Below are 22,447 nucleotides of genomic sequence, written 5' to 3'. Positions count from 1 at the left end.
ATAGCTTTTAGTCCCTTCAATCCTTCTGCTTTGTTCCTTCAGTCTCTACCCTGGTACCCCTTAATGTTTGTGATATTTTGATTGATTGATGCCACTAACAAAAATAAAACCAGGACAGAACCCTTCTTCCTAAGATGATTCAGTCATCCATTTCAGTTTAGTATTTGCTCGCTCCCCCATATTTACAAGCTTTCCAATTCTAGAGCATTAACAGTGAACTTCCAGGAAACAAAAAGTGGCTGGTCATTTGACCAGTTCTCAAAAGTATTCCATTGGGATTATTTACCAGGGTATTTTAAGCACTCATTTAGAAAACAGTATAGAGAAACTCATTTGGAATAAATTCCAATTATAGTAGAGCAGTCCACAGTCCAAATATTCTTGAACTCTCAAATACTCAGCATCATTAAATTTACCTCCTTCACCAGCTAAACATTAGTGGAGTCATCTGCTGAGTCATTAAGATAGAACATTAACAAAAACAAACAAAAAATGATAAAATGGTGATGTGTTTTCAAAGTTTCCTAATTTAAACTTTGTGTCTAATTTGTTTCTGTTGATATATATGAGCTCCTGGCCTCCAAATGGCCTTTAGGGTTTGCTCAGTAACAGGCTTCACAAGTTACTACCAACTTGATAGCGTTTTTAATTTAGTGAAGCAAAACTGTAATACAATGGTGTCCCTAAAGAAAAAATACTATCATTATTTAGCGGGTGTTAAATTTCTCTAATGAAATCAATTCCAATTTATGCTCCTTTTGCAATATATAACTTTCTTTAAAGCATGAATGTTTAGCTGCTTGTAATAATGGTATCTCATGCTTCCTCTCACAGTGTTCTGGCTAATGGGATTGATAACTCTAAGAAATAATGCTCAGATTTGCGGGTGGTGTGTGTGGGGTCACAGTATTTGTTCTAATATAGAAACCACTGACAGATAAACCTTCCCTTTTTCCTTCTGAGAAAAGCAGGAAAAACTTATTTTCCACGATGGACATTGATAACAGAAAACCAGAAGTCAGGCAGAGAGCTGATATTACTGAAAACCAGAATAATGGGCAAAACTCTGCTCATGTGTCCCACCATTCACTCTTTTAGAAATTCTGCAGCTGTTTTTTGATGAGCCACTGGTGTTTAATCTGAAAAGAACACACAGTTTAATGTTCTCAATGACTAAAAATACCATAAACAGTGTTGAATGTGAATAAAAGTTACAAATTCTGTCATTTGCAATATGCTTGGGTACTTGGTATCAGGATATAATGATGACAGTGGTGCTAGTGGAGGGAGTAGTTTATTAATATTGAGGAGATTTCTGCTTACCCAGCCAATAATGAAATGTCACAATTATGTACCTAGGTAAATTATTTCTCCAAATTTACCCGAGTCAATGCACAAGATGGAAGATTCTGGCTTTTACCTTCTCTCACACAGAAAGTGGTTAAAAGTAATTTATTTCTCTCATAAATTGTTGTCTATAAAATTCGGTGGTTAGAAACAAGATTACTTTCTTGTAAATGGTGGAAAGCTGGGTTTTAATTCCTTAGTTCATTTTAAAATAACGGTGATAGCCCTCTGCCATATCATGTGTGTTCAATGCCCTTAAATGTGTCTTCTTGTTGCTGAGAATAATTTCAGGTGGCAATGCACAAGCTTTTTCTCTTCAGTGTCCACCCACTTCTTTCAAATAAAGACTTTCCATGACATTAATTCAGTGCATCTGAATTAATGTATGCATACACAAGCTGTAAACACTTACCATCCATTATTTTTTGCTAGAGGAGAAAGTCCTCTTCATTACCTTGGTCTCAGCACTCCCTCACCTCATTCCACTCTTTCTCCTTTCTAAGGTCTATCAGAATATGATTTATTGATAAAGTACTGGTTGGTTCTTTTTTCATAAACTTGTCCATCTAAGTGCCATTGCAAGGGATCCCACATGCCCTGAATGAAATGCTCGTGGTCTTAGCTTCTTGAAATCAAACCTATCAGCAGTTTACAATCAAGCTACTGTAAATGGTTAACTTTCAAACCATTAAATGAATGTTATCTTTCCTCTGAATTAATGCAATATGTCTTACATATCTATCTTATGTCACTTGAAACATTCTTCAGTGGCAACATAAAAGAAAATAATTGCTAATTGTTAATTAGTCCTGTAGTAGTGAGTACTTACTCTGGGCAAGGATATATACAAATTACCCCAAACCCATATGGGCCCCTTTGTCAAGGACTTCACAACATAGCAGAGATGGAAGTCATGAAATTAATAGTTACAGATTATGATAAATACTGTGAAAAAGTATATGATTACAAATAGTGTTGAGCACTCTGAAGGAAACTACACAGTAACATGAAATAAATTATAAAGAGCAGCTATTGATTTGAGAGTCAAAGATTGACACTGAGGAAGAAAATTTAATTAAGACCCAAGATATGACAGCAGACAAAAATACAGGGTAAAGGGAGTTCAAAGCAGATGTAATAATCCGATTGGAGAAAAAAAATATCACCCTGGCCAGTATGCATAAGATGAATCAGTGTGTGGAGGTGTGTATTGGGGTAAGGAATGAACAGAACATTTTATGAGATACTCAGGTATATGCTGTAATATTTGAAGCACAAAATTGTGGAGGATTGGTTTAAGGTGTGGCAATAACTAAGTAGAAAGGTGGTAAGTTTGAGTAATAATTTGGATCTAGAATCACTGGTACTTTGCGATGGATTAGAGATATGGAAGATTGAAATATCAAGTCTATTTCAAAGTCTGGCTTAAATAATTGTAGTTTGCAGGTGTTCTTGGCCGAAATGTAAAATCACAAGCAGAGATTCCATGAGGTAAGGAATATCCAGAATTAAATCTTAAGCCTGAGATGATTTTGAGCTAGCTGAGAGGAGAAATGAAAACAGATATGAGAAAGAATTCATGACTAAATTCTTTTAATAATGAATACGTATGATCTGTATGAAGAATCCTATAACAGACTGAAAGAAAAACGTAAATACCTGACTACTTGAAGAAAAATATCTCTAGCTATTTTCAAACGCAACTTCTCCTTTCATTAATTATTGTTATGATTATTGCTCAGCAATGTTATAAATATTTTTAGGTAATTTTACAGCAAAGGTAATTGCATGTTATATTTTCTATCTTCTTATTTTGGAGAATTATCTTTCCACTCCCTTTTCATATAAATTACAGGTTAGTAAGAATATAAAATCTGGAGTCCATACAATTTCCCCTTATGATTTTGTGTATATTTTACTACTAATTGAATGTATTGGTACAAAGCAAAATTTGTAGATTAAATTGAATTTAAAGCTTCTGCAGGCAATTTTTCCTACTTACAAATTTTTAAGACATTTTCTTAATTGTTTAAATATCACTTTACTCAGTATCTTGACATTAATCTCTGATCACTACCTTTGTTTGGAATGGTATGAACCTTCTTAATGTGAAATCTCTAGTTTAATTTTATATATAAGAATTTTTTTCAATTATTGTTTCAGAACCATTTATTCTATATTATTGGACATATTTAATTCATGTTTTAAAAACTTTATATTTTCCATTATATTTTCTATCTCTTTGAAAAATGTTTCTGTAGTACCAAAATATTCTCAAAGTGATGCTCTATATTGCTAATAAAGGTTTCTATTTTTAAGTTTTTCAATTTTTCTAATTGAGCTTTTATTTTGAATAACATCACTTTTATTTTTTATTTTTATTCAATATTTTATATAAGTATTTTTGAGAATATTACTTCTGTTTCATCAAGGAAATATTTTCAGAATAACTACTTCTGAGTCCTGTAATCTTCAAATGTCTTCTACAATACTATAATGAATAATTTTCATTGATCTAAAATTATTTTTCTATGTAATTCAGCCTCATATGCAAAATGTTATCATGTGTGCATTTAAATGTTGACTTCGCATTTCCCATCCAGTTTCTCCTTTTTTCTGGAAAAGGATGTTGGCAGATTCTTAATCTGAGACATAGGCAGTACTCCCCAGCTTCACTGTGTGCCATACCCTGACAGATGGACAGGGTCAGGAAGGTAAATTAGGTTCTATAGTAAGTTACCTTTGGGAGTTTGCTCCCTAAATTTTAAGGATCAGTAAGGAGCAGAGCACAGAATTCTGCAAAATTTAAGGGAGTTTAATGTGTTCTATCACATTTAAAGAGCTAAGAAAGAAAAGAGCATGAAGTACAGAACCCCACTGTAAAAAGCAAAAGGAAGAGTGGGTTATTGGTCAATATATTGTGTTTGCTTCAGTTTCTGTTTATTTTCTGTTGGAATAGACCCATGCCTCAACCTCTGCATCTTTCTATTTCAACTTTGTTTAACTTTCAATGGAATAGTGACTACAAACACATACAGAGAGGTGTCAGGTCCCTACTTTATTCTCTCTCTGCCCTTGAGGAAATATTTTAATGTCTCTTACCTCATTTTCTTATCAGCAATATAGAAAAATAGTTCTATTTCCATCCTAGATTAAAGGAAAAGTTTGAATATAATATTTATATAACTAATTAGCTCAGGAAACTCAGTAAGTTACTAATAGTATTATTATTAATTGTAAAATAATAATAGTGATAATATTCTAAAACAAGCATTGTTTAATGAATTTATCAAAATGTAAAACCACATGATCGTGTCAATAGATGCAGAAAAAACATCTGATAAAATTCAACATACATTCATGATAAAAACTCTTAGCAAAGTGGGTATAGAGGGAACATACCAAAACATAATAAAAGCTATTTATGACAAACCCACAGCCAACATAATACTCTATGGTGAAAAGGTGAAAACCTTCCCACTAAAATCTGGAACAAGACAAGGATGCCCAATCTCACCATTTCTGTTCAATGTAGTATTGGAATACCTAGCCACAACAATCAGACAAGAAAACAAAATAAAACTTATCCAGATTGGAAGAGGTAAAATTTATTATATGCAGATAACATGATACTATATATATATATAAAACCCTAAAGACTACAGTTAGAACACACCCTCACACCATACAGAAAAATAAACTCAAAATGGCTTAAAGACTTAAGTATAAGACATGACACCATAAAACTAGAAGAGAACATAGGCAAAACATTCTCTGGCATAAATCATAGCAATGTTTTCTTAGGTCAGTCTCCCAAGCCAATAGAAATAAAAGCAAAGATAAACAGATGGAACCTAATCAAACTTAAAAGCTTTTGCACAGCAAAGAAAACCATAAACAAAAGAAAAAAACAACCTATGTACTGAGAGAAAATATTTGCAAATGATGCAACCAACAAGTGATTAATTTCCAAAATATACAAAAAGCTCATACAAACAAACAAACAAACAAAAAAACCCAATCAAAAAGTGGGAGAAGACCTAAATAGACATTTCTCCAAAGAAGATATACAGATGGCCAACAAGCCCATGAAAAGATGCTCAAAATCACTGATTATTAGAGAAATGCAAATCAAAACTACAAAGAGGTATAACGTCACACTAGTCAGAATGGCCATCATTGAAAAGTTTGCAAATAACAAGTGCTGGAGAGGATATGGAGAAAAGGGAACCCTCTTACACTGTTGGTGGGAATGTAAATTAGTGTAGCCACTATGGAGAACAGTATGGAGTTTCCTTAGAAAAGTAAAAATACAGTTGCCATATGATCCAGCAATCTCACCCCTGGGCATATATTTGGAAAAAAAACATAATTCAAAAATATACATGCACCCCAATGTTCATAGCAGCACTATTTACAATAGCTGAGACATGGAAGCAATCTAAATGCCCATCGACAGATAGTGGATAAAGATGATGTGGTATATGTACACAATGGAATACTACTCAGCCATAAAAAATAATGAAATAATGACATTTTCAGCAATATGTATGGACCTAGAGATTACCATACTAAGTGAAGTCAGAAAGAGAAAGACAAATGCCATATGATAGCACGTATATGTGGAATCTAAAATAAAATACAAATGAACCCATTTACAAAACAGAAACAGACTCACAGACATAGAAATCAAACTCATGGTTACCAAGGGGAAAAGGGGTTGCAGAGGGATAAATTGGGAGTTTGGGGTTAGCAGGTACAAACTATTATATATAAAATAGATAAACTACTACATATAAAAATATAAAATACATATTACTATAGATAAAATAGATAAACAAGTCTTACAGTATAGCACCATAGAGCACTGGGAGCTACATCCAATATCCTGTAATAAACCATAATGGGAAAGAATATGAAAAAGAAAAGATATATATATATATATATAACTGAATCACTTTGTTGTACAGCAAAAACTAACACAACATTGTAAATCAACTATACTTCAAACAAAAAAAATGTCACTGTGATACAAATTGGATGTCTTCACATTATTATGTTTCTATGTCAGAATTTTGAAGTTGGTCTAAAAATGTGAAGACAATATTGTTACTAAATAAATTCATTGATAATTAAAAAAAAAATGTCAGGAGTTCAGTTAAACTTGATTAAATACATTCTTATGATTCCAAAGAGTAGTATTAATCCATATGTTAAGTGAAAATGCTTGCTATAAAATTATCTATATATATTATAATAATTGTGCGAATAAGAAATTAAACCTATGCATATAAAGGAAGACTAAAAAGAACTATACCTTGGAAATCACTGAATAATGAGAATATAAATTATTTGTCTTTTACCTCCTTTTTAGTACTTCCTTAATTTTCTTTCTTAATAATATCAAACAATTCTAATTGAGTTAAACAAGAAAAAAGAAGATCTTGGAAGATTTACTCACTTTTTGTTATCTTTTCATATGTTTCAGAATCTCTTGATATGATAGTGTATTTATACAAACTGATTCTATTGTTAGACAGGAATATAGTTAATATTGCTCAGTTTTAAGCAGTTTTCAAGCAAATAGGATGAAATATCCATTTTTTATTTTATGGGGGCTTTAAATTTTGTTGAAAATAGATTTTAGAAATTTGTTAGAACAAAGCTTAAATAATGAATAAAGTGCAGCAGACAGTTGGAGCTATCACCGTTTAGACTCAGGTAGAAACTAGGTTGCAAAAGAATTCATAGACAAAACAGAGACACAAGAAACAAGGGTAAGTGAAATAATGTTCTGCAGTTAATCTGACCAATTGTCCAATTTTGAGACTCTGGAAAACTGCTCAATTCTTTAAAGTTTATTTGCATAGAGACAATTCCATTTTCTTTCCCATTATTCAAATTGATTATGCAACACACCCACCCACCCACCCCCGTATTGGTGAATATATTAATTTGGACATTATCAGCACACTTATTTACAACATTTTTATTTTTCACCAGAATGACAGGATAGATGGCTATAAATAATGGAGTACGTTTAGAGGGTTTAAGGGAGAAATGTTTAGATTATTTGCAATTGAATTCCATAGTTTGGAGAGTCAGTCTTCCGTAACAACATTGGTCATTTATCCAGAATAAGATCATGACTTTTTTGCACATCTGGGAAAAACTCAAAACTTATTTCCCCAAGGCCAAATAATATACAATAATGACATTTTCTTCATTCTGTACTAATGCTAAGAAGAACCGGAACCAGTAAATTAATCGCATTGTGAGAGTAATGGAAAAACTTGCAATCCTCATCTGATAAGGAACGTCTCCACACTTTCCAACCAACAGAAGGTATACATTAATGAGACTACCAGGAGTTTACAGATCTGTGTTTTGTTTGGTTTTGTTTTTATTTCAGAAAACATAGAATAATCAAATGTGTAAGCTATAAAGGAGTTTAAAGATAATTTGGTCTACCACTCTCATTCTACCTGTTTATGGAAAAGTAGTCCCAAGAGGAAATTATTTGCTATGTCAGAGTATAATTAACTTCTTGATGGTAGGATTACTCAAGTCTTCTGACTGCCAGTTAGTGAGCATTTGGTTCCTCATGTTCCATAAGCTAAGCTCTGATGTGTGTGTGTAGGTGTGTGTTCTTTGGTATGTGCAGTAATTTTCCCCATCTCTTTTGGTAGTTTGGCATTCTGATTGACATCAGTAGTATTAAGTTCCATTCTGTTCTGTTTCAGAACAGCATCACTTAAATTTTATTGCTAAGAAACAAAAACTAATAATTATCCTACCTAAGGACATCTCTTTTCATAATTACAACCTAGAGTAAATTTCCATGGCATTTAGTTATGTAGTTTATATACTGTGAGTTTGTCTAAAAGGTTCTCATTAATATACTGACAGGCTAATTATTTGTGAGTCTAAAATTGGTAGCCCAAGTCAAATGGATCACATATTCAGAAGAATGTAAAGGCTTCTAACTGGAGAGGTCTTAAAAGTTCCAACTCCCTCTGAGACTAGAAGTATTGTGATTTTCTTCAGGTTGCATAGCATGTAATAACTATACCTCTCAATCAGAACTCAAGATAAGCCTGTCTGCCTAAACATTTACTTTCTACTATACAACCTGACCTTTCATATTCCAGGAGAATGCAATATAGGAAATGATTGGGAATTCCTCAAGTACTGATACAAATTAGGGCTGGAAGTGAGATTAATGTGTTCTTGTATTTATTCAATACATATTTATTGAACACTATAATATGTATTATACTACATGTTAGGCTCACTTCTGACCTCTGAGGGCACAAAGATAAAAATACAGGATCCTTAACCTAGAAGCAATAACATGTTTACCATAAAAGGAGCACATGCAAACAAATTTTTAAAGGAAAGTTGTGTAAGTATTCTAAAAAAGATAAGGATAAAAATTTTTTTTTGACACTACAGAGAAAGGAATCATCAATGCAGAGATCACAGAAGAGGAAAATTTTAAGGTTAGTCTTCTAAAGACTTCATATAGATGATATAAGTGAGCCAAAACAGAATGGATAAGGTAATTTTAGGCAAAAAGAAAATCCTAATCAAAGTTGGAAAACCTTGGAAGTGTATGACACATATGAGAACTAATTACAAATTAAATGTAGCTAGAACCTTCCGGAATAAATGTAAATAGATACTTCTGGAATCCTGTGGCATGATATTGACATAATTTGGGACAGATTGTCTAGTGTCCCGCATGCCAGTTTAAAAAAAATAAAATGCTTAAAAAAGTTTTTAATGACAGATAAGTGATAGGATAAGTAAGTCTGCCTAGGTTTATATACTCAGAACCCTTGGTTTAAATATGGTTCATATTAGAATTATGAGGTATTTTCCTAGGACTGAGGCCTTAATCACTTCCACTTCTCCTTGTAGATTTCTTCCTTTTCCTATGAAGTGATTCTTTCATATGCTACACCATATCTGCATACATCTGTGAGACAGCTCTCCTGATAAGATAGCACTGACATTCCTCAGTCTTGATATTTCATTGGTGTATTCAGCTATTCTGGCTCAAAGATGCTCTGCTCAGACCTTTGGTACTCTGATGGTTATATACTGCGAGCCCACACAGTGAATTCAATCGTATTCTTCTCCCTGGTTAGAAAAATTCCACTTCCTTGTTAGAAAAATTACACTCTTTCTCTGGTTCCATCTGATTTCACCACCTTTTGTCACCTGTGATTCATTGCTGACAGATGAAAGACTTCAAATTAAAAAAAATAATAATAATAAAGTAAACATAATTCTCCCCCTTACTGCATGTCACCCTCAGCATAAGGATCTATGATGTGTCCAATGTAGGTTACAGATTTTAAAATGAGGGACAGATAAGTTGGCATCACAAATACAAAATGCTGATAGTGTGATCCTTCCAAAACAATTGTTTTTTTATATACTGTCATGCTGATTTTGGTTGACATTGCAATAAAGACCTTGAAGATACAATGCTTCTTGGAAAATGCACACGTGTACTTCAGTCATTCATTTTTTTCACATGTCAAAATGATTTGTATAAGGGCACCATGAGGCCAAATCATGTGGATGTTTAGAACAATTGGTTCAATAGTCTGTCTGTGGGTAGAGGTAGTCTTTTGCTTGGGTGAAGATATTTATAAGAACTATATTTTTACCTGGGTGTTAGTGATAGTCCAACTTCAGCAACAAGGAATAATTTAGGCAGCAAGTGATTTCCACTCAATGGCTTATTTTCAGAGCTTATACTAACGTTGACAGCATATCTGAGGAAACCCTTCAAGGGAAGTTGTTTCATGTGTAGCACCAGTTTCTGAACCTGATGTGTGCCAAGGGAAAGGCTGTCACTTTTCTAAATAGTTAAGATACAAATGGAACATTTTTAAAAATGAGTGCAGTCATACACATGTTCCAGGCACTACCTTTTCATAATTCTACATGTTAACTATTTCCCGTTTCATCACTCCATTAATTCTACTCTGCTAATAAGGACTTTATATGACTATTTCTGCTCTCAGCCAAGCATTCTGGATAAAATATGTTCACAGGATTTCAATTCATATTAATCTACTTTAAGACATGCTCTCTGGATATGCTTTGCAAGTAAAAGTGGCAACAGTCATTCCAAAAATGTTAGCAACTCATATTAGGTGAGGGAAGTTAGCTTTGAAATCTCAGTTCTTGTTTCCCCTGTTACCTCCCCCTCTTCCCACCTGTAAAAATTACTTTTCTCCTCCCAAAGGATTCTCTTGCCACAATCTTCTCTTCCAACTCTACTGGCTAGTACATGTCTCTTGGTTTAGGACTCACTTGAACAATAATTCATTTCTCTACTAGAGTACAGAGTATCTCTAGATGAAAGGATTATATCTGAGCTCTAATGCACCTCATGGCCAGTTTCTGCAGATAATAACAATAAATGCAGTGTAAGTTCATACACCATGTTCTAAAGAACTTTCAGAAGGTACATTCCTTTAAAATTATCTTTTCTCTTCCTATTATGTGTATGATTTGTATTATTAAACCTCTTGAAGAGTCCTCAATGAAATTTCAAAAGCTTCTATGAAGAAAGCTTAGGTTAAGCAACTGAATGGACATTTTTGGTAAGGTTTCAGATAAAATATTCTGTTCAAAATAGCACACTGTGTAAGGGTGAAGAGATCAGGCCATCTGAGAAGTAATGGGAGGCTGCAAGATGTTAAGGATATACCCAACGCTGCTTAAGCTACTCGACTCTGTTTATCAGATCTGAGATACTGAATTGAAAATAGTTATGTATGTGTCATTAAAAAAGTGACTTTGGTGCTTCATAGAATGATATGGGTGTAAAGCACGGAAATTTTGTTACCAGGTGCATGGCATATAAATATGGTGTCAAACGTTGATTGTCTTAATTTTAGACATTGTCAGTGGTTAAATTATGACCTATTTTAGGCCCAAAAACTTAGGAAAAAAGAGAAAATGAATAAAAAGGAAGAACGAATTAATAACATAATTCAAAATATCAGATAATAGCATATGAAAGACTGTTGATATTCTATTTTCTTATTTCCAGGTCATTTGAGACTTATTCTAGTGATATATCCACAGCCCAGGTAAATGGGAAGTTAACCTGTTGGAGCTAAAAAATCCACCATTTAGATAACATTTCTCAAAACTTCATGTTTACTAACTTTTCTGATAATCATTAAATCTGTCTATAACAAATTTTCACACATGCAAACATTTTATATATATATATATATATATATATATATATGTATGTATGTATGTATACACACACACACTTACACACACACACAGCTAAAGACAAAGAAAAAATTCTAGGGGATTACCAAGTCAATTCATGCAGCTAGTAGAGAGAGTGTTGAAGTCAAATATTAGTTTGAGACAATCTCTGACCATTAGAAGCTCAGAGTCTTCTTACAGAGGGATACACATAAAGGAGGCACCTCAGTATGATGGGGAAAAATGCGATCGCCCAAATGAACTAAGGGAATTTTTAAACTACTTGAACTGTAGTGTCATCATTTGTAAGTAGAATATTAATACCCACATTGAAGGACTGTTATGAAAATCAGATAAATTCTATTAAAGTAACTGACACTAAATGATAAATGTTATAAAAGTATCATGAATGGCTGTAGGCAAAGCATACTATAATGGTAGTTTTAATAGAAGCTCAACATATGTTCACATATACAAACAAGTGAGGAAAGTGGTATGGCTCCTTTGGTGCATTGTTCTTGAGAAAAGACTTGAAGAACGTACGAAACTAGTTACCCCCTCTCTGTTGTAACTTCATCTACCCCAGTGTTTCCCAAAGTGGGTTTTGTGAACCATTACTCTCCCTGTATCTATTTGTAGATATTCTCTGATTCAAGGTTTCTTTGAACACAGATGGTTGGATAGCACTGAAATAAACAACACAAACCAGATATCTTCATAGCAGGTCTTTGAGGCTCTAATTTGCACACAAAGACTATGAATGTATCTGTGGTGGTGAGGAAGAAGGCTGGAAGAGACACTATGCAGGTTTAAAAAATTACACCATTTAAAAAAATGGTTCCATAAAGTGATAACCTAATAAACTTGAAGGGTAACACATAATTTTTCAGTTTGGGAAATGCTGGTCTACACTTCTGTTTCTGGAAAATTTGGCTATGTAGCAGAGGACTTTGAGTTCATGAATTTTTTTCTATATTCATAGATGGCATTTCTTTTCTTCTTTAAATTTTTCTAACATCCTTATTGGAGTATAATTGTTTACAATGGTTACTTTCTGTTGTATAACAAGGTAAATCAGCTGTAGACATACATATACATACATATATCACCATATCTCCTCCCTCTTGTGGCTCACTCCCACCCTCCCTATCCCACCCCTCTAGGTGGAGACAAAGCACTGAGCTATCTCCCTGTGCTATGCAGCTGCTTCCCTCTAGCTATCTATTTCACATATGATAGTGTAAATATGTCCATGCCACTCTCTCACTTCATATCAGCTTACCTTTCCGCCTCCCCATGTCCTCAAGTCCATTCTCTGTCTGCATCTTTATTTCTGTTCTGCCCCTAGGTTCTTCAGAACCATATTTTTCTTTTGATTCCATATATATGTGTTAGCATATGGTATATGTTTTTTCTCTTTATGGCTTACGTCACTCTGTATGACAGTCTCTACATCCATCCACCTCACTCAATTTCGTTTCTTTTTATGGCTGAATAATATTCCATTATATATATGTACCACATCTTCTTTATCCATTCATCTATCGATGGACACTTAGGTTGCTTCCATGTCCTGGTTATTGTAAGTAGAGATGCAATGAATATTGTGGTACATGACTTTTCCTGAATTATTTTCTCAGGGTACATGCCCAGTAGTGGGATTGCTGGGTCAAAAAGTACTCTATTTTTAGTTTTTAAGGAACCTCCATACTGTTCTCCATAGTGGCCCTATCAATTTGCCTTCCCACCAACAGTGCAAGAGGGATCCCTTTTCTCCACAACCTCTCCAGCATTTACTGTTGGTAGATTTTTGATGATGACCATTCTGACCAGTGTGAGGTGATACCTCATTGTAGTTTTGATTTGCATTTCTCTAATGATTAGTGATGTTGAGCATCCTTTCATATGTTTGTTGGCAATCTGTATATCTTCTTTGGAGAAATGATTATTTAGGTCTTCTGTCCATTTTTGGATTGGGTTGTTTGTTTATTTGATATTGAGCTGCATGGGCTGCTTGTAAATTTTGGAGATTAATCCTTTGTCAGTTGTTTCATTTGCAAATATTTTCTCCCATTCTGAGGGTTGTCTTTTTGTCTTGTTTATGGTTTCCTTTGCTGTGCAATAGCTTTTAAGTTTCATTAGTCCCATTTGTTTATTTTTGTTTTTATTTCCATTTCTCTAGGAGGTGGGTCAGAGGACCTTACTGTTATTTATGTTATAGAGTGTTCTGCCAATGTTTTCCTCGAAGAGTTTTACAGTGTCTGGAGTTACATTTAGGTCTTTAATCCATTTTGAGTTTATTTTTGTATATGGTGTTAGGGAGTATTCTAATTTCATTCTTTTACATGGAGCTATCCAGTTTTTCCAGCACCAATTTTTGAAGAGGCTGCCTTTTCTCCATTGTATATTCTTGCCTCCTTTATCAAAGATAAGCTGACCATATGTGCATCAGTTTATCTCTGGGCTTTCTATCCTGTTCCATTGATTTATATTTCTGGTTTTGTGCCAGAACCATACTGTGTTGATTACTGTAGCTTTGTAGTATAGTCTGAATTCAGGGAGACTGATTCCTCCAGCTCCGTTTTTCTTTCTCAAGATTGCTTTGGCTATTCAAGGTCTCTAGTGTTTCCAGACAAATTGTGAATTTTTTTGTTCTAGTCCTGTTAAAAATGCCATTGGTAGTTTGACAGGGATTGCACTGAAACTGTAGATTGCTTTGGGTAGTATAGTCATTTTCACACTGCTGATTCTTTTAATCCAAAACGTGGTATATCTCTCCATCTGTTTGTATCATCTTTAATTTCTTTCATCAGTGTCTTATAGTTTTCCTCATACAGGTCTTTTGTCTCCTTAGGCAAATTTATTCCTAGGTATTTTATTCTTTTTGTTGCAGTGGTAAATGGGAGTGTTTCCTTAATTTCTCTTTCAGATTTTTCATCATGAGTATATAGGAATGCAAGAGATTTCTGTGCATTAACTTTGTATCCTGCTACTTTACAAATTCATTGACTAGCTCTTGTAGTTTTCTGGTAGCATCTTTAGGATTTTCTACGTATGGTATCATGTCATCTGCAAACAGTGACAGTTTTACTTCTTCTTTTCCAATTTGGATTCCTTTTATTTCTTTTATTTCTCTGATTGCTGTGGCAAAAATTTACAAAATTATGTTTTGTATTATTGAGCAACCTTGTCTTGTTCCTGATTTTTGTGGAAATGGTTTCAGTTTTCCACCATTGAGAATGATGTTGGCCATTGGTTCATCATATATGGCCTTTATTATGTTACGTTCCCTCTGTGACTACTTTCTGTAGGGTTTTTACCATAAATGGATGTTGAATTTTGTTGAAAGAGTTTTCTGAAACTATTGAGATGATCATATGGTTTTTCTCCTTCAATTTTTTATTATGGTTTATCACATTGATTGATTTGCGTATACTGAAGAACCCTTGCATTCCTGGGATAAACCTCACTTGATCATGCTGTATGATCCTTTTAATGTTCTGTTGGATTCTGTTTGCTAGTATTTTGTTGAGGATTTTTGCATCTATATTCATCAGTGATATTGACCTGTAGTTTTCTTTTTCTGTGACATCTTTGTCTGGTTTTTGTATCAGGGTGATGGTGGCCTCATAGAATCAGTTTGGGAGTGTTCCTCCCTCTGCTATATTTTAGAAGAGTTTGAGAAGGATAGGTGTTAGCTCTTCTCTAAATGTTTGATAGATTTCACCAGTGAAGCCATCTGGTCCTGGGCTTTTTATTTTTTGGAAGGGATTTAATCACAGTTTCAATTTCAGTGTTTGTGATTGGTCTGTTTATATTTTCTATTTCTTCCTGGTTCAGTCTCGGCAGGTTGTGCTTTTCTAAGAATTTGTCCATTTCTTCCAGGTTGTCCATTTTATTGGCATATAGTTGTTTGTAGTAATCTCATGATCCTTTGCATTTCTGCAGTGTTAGTTGTTACTTCTGCTTTTTCATTTCTAATTCTATTGATTTGATTCTTCGCCCTTTTTTTCTTGATGAGTCTGGCTAATGGTTTATCAATTTTGTTTATCTTCTCAAAGAACCAGCTTTTAGTTTTATTGATCTTTGTGATCTTTTCCTTCATTTTTTTTTCATTTATTTCTGATCTGATTTTTATGATTTCTTTCCTTCTGCTAACTTTGGGGTTTTTTTGTTCTTCTTTCTCTAATTGCTTTAGGTGTAAGGTTAGGTTGTTTATTTGAGATGTTTCTTGTTTCTTGAGGTAGGATTGTATTGCTATAAACTTCTCTCTTAGAACTGCTTTTACTACATCCCATAGGTTTTGGGTCATTGTGTTTTCATTGTCATTTGTTTCTAGGTATATTTGATTTCCTCTTTGATTTCTTCAGTGATCTCTTGATAATTTAGTAGCATATTGTTTAGCCTCCATGTGTTTGTATTTTTTACTGATTTTTTCCTGTAATTGATATAGAGTTTCATAGCTTTGTGGTTGGAAAAGATGCTTGATACGATTTCAATTTTCTTAAATTTTCCAAGGCTTGATTTGTGACCCAAGCTATGATCTATGCTGGAGAATGTTCCATGAGCACCTGAGGAGAAAGTGTATTCTGTTGTTTTTTGGATGGAATGTCCTATGAATATCAGTTAAGTCCATCTTGTTTAATGTATCATTTAAAGCTTTTGTTTCCTTATTTATTTTCATTTTGGATGATCTTCCCATTGGTGAAATTGGGGTGTTAAAGTGGCCTACTTTTATTGTGTTGCTGTCAATTTCCTTTTTTATGGCTGTTAACCTTTGCCTTATATATTGAAATGCTCCTATATTGAGTGCATAAATATTTACAATTGTTATATCTTCTTCTTGGATTGATCCCTTGATCATTATGTAGTGTCCTCCTTTGTCTCTTGTAATAGTCTTAATTTTGAAGTCTATATTGTCTGATATGAGAATTGCTATTCCAGCTTTCTTTTGATGTCCATTTGCATGGAATATATATTTTCCATCCTCTCACTTCCAGTCTGTATGTCCCTAGGTGTGAAGTAGGTTTCTTGTAGACAGCATATATATGGGTCTTGTTTTTGTATCCATTCAGCCAGTCTATGTCTTTTGGTTGGAACATTTAATCCATTTACATTTAAGTTAGTTTTCCATGTATATGTTCCTATGACCATTTTCCTGGTCTCCCTCCAGGCTAGCTGTGACGCCCTAGCCTCCTTCAGGCTGTGTTCACACAGCCATCCCCAGTCCTCTCCCTGGGATCTGACCTGTGACGCCCGAGCCTCAGCTTGCAGCCATCACCCACCCCAGCAGGTGAGTGGACAAGCCTCTCAGGTTGGTAAGTGCTGGTCGGCACCAATCCTCTGTGTGGAAATCTTTCCGCTTTGCCCTCTGCACCCCTGTTACTGTGCTCTCCTCCATGGGTCTGAAGCTTCCCCCCGCCTGCTCCCCATCTCCACCAGTGAAGGGGCTTCCTAGTGTATGGAAGCTTTTCCTCCTTCACAGCTTCCTCCCAGAGGTGCAGGTCCCATCCCTATTCTTTTGTCTCTGTTTTTCCTTTTTTTCTTTTGCCCTATCCAGGTATGTGGGGAGTTTCTTGCCTTTTGGGAAGTCTGAGGTCTTCTGCCAATGTTCAGTATGTGTTCTTTAGGAGTTGTTCCACATGTAGATGTATTTTTGATGTATATGTTGGGAGGAAGGTGATCTCCAAGTCTTAATTCTCCGCCATTTTGAAGGTCCCTCCAAAGTTGGCATTTCTGATACATAACATGTAGGTAAAGTCAGAGATAAAATGTTGCAATGAGTTATTTAAATGCTCATTCAATTCCCTATGACAAGCTGTAAATAAATGCAAATCCTACTTGAGAAGGTAGCAAAAAGGGAACTAAACTACCAGAATCCAAGAATGACATTAGGACTCTAATTTCAAAGCTGAAAAATGGATCATAGAACAATGGTCAGGTCTTGTTATGGCTGTATGACTGAAGGGTGGGGTGGGTAGCTAGTAGTGGCTTATGTGCCACCTAATTGCCAACCTGACAAAGATCTTCCTGAAGGAAACTGCCGGCCATATGCATGACTTAAGGGATACTGATATATTTTTCCTGAAGTCGGTATTTCATTTAATTAAGTCGCCTGTGTATATCTTATACAAATATAGTCTCCACTTCTCTGAGCCAGTAAGTGGTGAAAAACACTTGAAAGATTGTTCTTATGGGTTTTCTCCCCTCACTTTTAACTTAGATGTTTTCCATACTACCCTGTAGAATTACATTTTTCTTAAAAAATAAATGAATCAGGGTGACATTTAGGTAGTTTTTTTTAAGTTAAATAATTGTTTCCCAGTGTTTTCTGATGCACACACACACATGCACACACATACATGAATGTACACAATGAAACACAAACAAAAAATTTTTTAAAAAACATGAAAATAATGAAGGAAATACATCCAGGGCTAAGGAATGTGTGTTTTATATAGTATTATATTTTGGGTCTTTTTCAGGTTTTTATGATGAAAATGATTTGACAATAAATGTGAAAAATAGGAGCAAAGAGCTCTAAGAGCATTTCAGAAGGTACAAATAGGGAAAGACATACAAAACGGAGACAATCTTTCTGGCAATGCAAAGGATATATACAATAGTTATATCAATATTGCTGGATTGCCTTGTTTTGATTTTTCTCTTTCATTTTGGTAATCTCTATAGCAATAAGTGTTCACCCATTGCAATTATTTGGCAATAACAATAATATTAATAATAGTAATTAATATTACAGTAACTCAATCAGCTGATGCTCTACATTTCATTCATTAATTGTTTTACTACATCTTCCAAGGATTGAAGTAATTTGGGTACCATGATATTACTTGTACTCTTTAGTTGCTTCATTTAGTTATCATACAGGTAGATATTCACTGCCAGTAACTATATTAACCATATTAAGTATTAGACATAGTAAACAATAGAACAAAGTATTTGTCCTCAAGCATTGCCCAGCATGATGGGAGAAATATTGCCTTGACATATAAACATAGCGTGCCTTTTCAGATTCCAATCACTTCTTTTCTTCTTGCTTGATTGGAATCCAACTTCACCAAGTTGGCCAGCCTTTTTCAGATTTTCATAAACCACACACCACTGCAGTGTGGGACCCAATTTACAGAGTATTCACTAAACAGTCAGATGATGCAACCCAGGTTACCACATGTGGTAAACAAAGACCAATGAGAAAGAGAGGCAGGAAGGATCCAGGCACATAAATCTCCCCTACCATAGAGGACTACCTCAAGCAGTGCTTCTCTCAACCCATCCTAAGTCCTGCACGTTGATCCACCTGCTGTATCTCATCACCGCCCAATTTGAAATGGTAACCAGAATAAGAAGGAATCGCCTTGCACTGCATCATGTCTCTTGTTTCTTCACTACTCCTTTCCCCTCACTTTCACCATTCTGGACTTGCACCTCTCAGATATTAGCATATTAATCCTTCTTTCCTACTTTATTTCTAGTGAGCCTGGGGTAATACACAAACATGGAAGCAAAAGGGTCCATGGGGCTAAAAATTACTATAAAAATAGGAAGATAACAATTAACACGTGGGAAAACTAAACAGTAATGAGATTACCAATTATTGAGTGATGAATACTTTAAACCTAGCATTTATAATTTTTCAAATGACCCTGCAAGAGAACTACTATTTACATTAGACATTTCAGGAAAATGCAGTTCAGGTAAAAAAGGCCCTGACAAGGTCTTGCAGCTAATATTGATAAAAGGATATTCAAAACTAGGGTTTCCTGTGCTCACAGACCGTGTTCTTCCAGCCCAGTGTTTAAGAGATCAGGGCAGACTTCCCTGAGAATGTAGCTTTGTTGTATAGTTAAGGAGTTCATAAGGCAAAGAAGACTTTCTAATCTGAGGGAATAATACTAGCAAAGGGACATATATTATGTATCACATACCAAGTGCTTAAATCATAAGGCTGGAGCTTTCTTGTTTGCAACTCTATTTGCAGCTTGAGCAGTTCTTCTCCACTACAAGCAACGTCATTCAGGGAAAACAAAATTCATCTAAATTGAGTAGTAAACCTCAATTTTGTCAAGGAAGAAAGAAAGAAGGAAAGAAAGAAAGAAAGAAAGAAAGAAAGAAAGAAAGAAAGAAAGGGAAAGGAAGAAGGGAATGAAGGAAGGAAGGAAGAATAAAGCATGGCTTACTACCTCCTGCTGATTTTGTAAACTTTTGCTCAATGTTTATTTTCATTTTCCTACTAATGCAAGAGAATTTACAAAACTGTAACCCAGAAAGATTATGTAACCTTTAAAATAAGTTTCTGCCTAGATTTAGAATTGCTCTGTAACATGAATATTGACCTGATAGATAGAGATATAAAGAGTATGTTGTTCTGGGAATGCCAAGGTCACTGCTGGGAAGACACATGCTGATGAATGATCTGTAGATTGCTGAGCTGGGAAAGTTTCAGAATTGTCAATGCTTGAATAAATAAATAAATGAATAAATAACAAGAGTCAGAGGCAATGATTCAGAAAAAATGGAGCTAGGGAGAATGAAGTAGGACAAGAATAGAACTAAACTGAGGAGAAATAGATGAAAAAAGAAAAAAAAAGAACCTCTGGCAAAGTCTTTCTTTGCTTCAAAGTTTACTTACTGTGCTACTTTTTATTTATTTTTACTTATTTTTTCAGTGGCAGAATATCTGTATTTTGGAAAGTGTTTTACATCATAGAATAACTTTATGTTATTATGTTTATATTTATTATGTTTATGTTTTGAAAATACTTTCTGTCCTTTGGTATTTTTTATTTTAATGTCATTATCTTAGTGGACCTTGTTGATATGCAAATGAATTATCTATAAAACATAGTAACAGCTTATTATCATATAACACAAGGGATTGTATGATTTTTATCAGTTAAAATATAGTCACCGATGCACTCTCAGAGTTCAGAGGAAGGTAAACTGTGATTCCTATATGAATGTGGTAGGTAGGAGAAATCTAATGGGAATAGACAAAGATTTACAGATGTACAAGATGCTGATAGGAAAGCAAATCTACAAAATCAGTAAGCTCTACAAATGTTGGGAGTGTCTGGGGATGGGATAGCTGGACTTATGGAAGATGTGTGAGGCATCACTCCTTGGGCTGCTCCAGTGATTTTTGGCAAAAAGCTTTGTAAAAAGAAATAATGAAGGTTAAAAGGAAGAAAGGAGGAAAGGAAGAGGTAGAAAGTATAAAATCCTTCATGTTTCTGCTCCTATGACTTTGGACAAGTCTCTAACACTCATTATCTCTAATTTTCTCACCTGGAAAATGGAAATGTAATATGTTATATAAATTAAAGCAGAGTACAGGAATAGTTGGTTCTCAATTTTCTTAACTCTCTGAAAGTTACTAGAGAGAGGGTGACATATTTGGAAAAGCAGAGAAACGAATTTGAAGTAAAGCAGATATGAGTGTGACTCTTCTCTGAATTTCTGGTTGAATTAACCTGGAAAAGTTATGCCCTAAGATGTTACAAAAGAAATCCAAATGAACTTTTTGGCCAACCCAATATTTAGATGTGTTGGGATATTTTGGTTATATTAAGAATTACACCGACTGCTATAGAAGATGAGAGATTAGACATAAAAAGAAAGCCAGAGCTTAAAGCTAATATTTGAAGATACTGTTTTTAAAAACCTTTCAGTAAATAAAACTTTATTTTTTACAACTAACATTAATTTTCTTAATTTTTATCTTTCTAGAACCTCTGTTTTGACAAACAATCTCATAGTCTTCCTGGTCTCCTCTTTTGCCTTTTTTTTTTTCTGGAATTAAGTACTTTTTATTGTCTTCCATTATGCTGGGAATTCAGATGGGTAAACTTGCAATAGAACCTATCCTTTAGCACGATATGATAGAACAAATTTATAACAAGATGCCAGAACTACCAACTGTACATGGCATTTCTGGATAATTCTGAAACCATGCTACTTTGTCCACTGGTTCCTGGCACAGGGAGTCTCATGGGAGCTACTACAGAAGAAGTCCCAGCCGGCTTACAAAGGCAAGTAGACCACAAGGAAATGATCCTAGCCAAAGTTACTAATGCATGATTCTTACCACATTATGACCCAATCCCTCTCTGTTACCACCACGACTAATGACTAATACTCATATAATCTCATTCTTGAAGTTTGAAATTACTATTCCCTTATGGAAAATTTATAGCTGCCTTTGATTTCCTTAACTTCAGCCACCATAATTCTCTATGATTAAACATAATTTTTAGTGATGAATGGTAACCATGAGGCTGATATTGTAAGAAGGTCTAATTATGGATACCTTTGGTAGTTTAGACAATGTCTTAGAGAATTAATCTTAGAGGAAATGAAGAGTAGTCAAGGATCTAAAGAGGAATGGACAAAAATAAGTTCATATTTTAGGAAGATCTCTCTTGGAACCAAGAAAATTATCAACTGCATGAAAGAGGAGGTAGGTTTTTGAAAGAAGCAAAGATACCAGCTATACAACTTTTGTACTAATACAAGTGAAGGATTAATAGAACACTATGTTAAGGTAGTGATGAGGGAAAGAAACAAGACTAAACAGAACACATTAAAGTCGTATAATCAACATGAACTGGAATTTAATTAAATATGAGAAGTGAGGAGGAAAACAAGCTAAGTACGAGCCCCCAGTTTCTGGATTGAGACACTTGGTAAATAAGGAAAATACAGATTTGAACAAAATGTAAGTTTGGTTTTATATGTAAGGAATGTGACGTTTCTATGAGTAATACAGAAAAAGTTGACAACATTATGGAAACTAAGAATGGAAAGGGTTGCAGAATGGAGGAATTAATAG

This window comes from Balaenoptera borealis (assembly GCF_965194805.1).
Source record: "Balaenoptera borealis genome assembly, chromosome: 15".
Taxonomy (NCBI): Eukaryota; Metazoa; Chordata; class Mammalia; order Artiodactyla; family Balaenopteridae; genus Balaenoptera; species Balaenoptera borealis.
The sequence above is the reverse complement of the archived record's forward strand: the minus strand, read 5'-3'. Positions refer to the sequence as shown.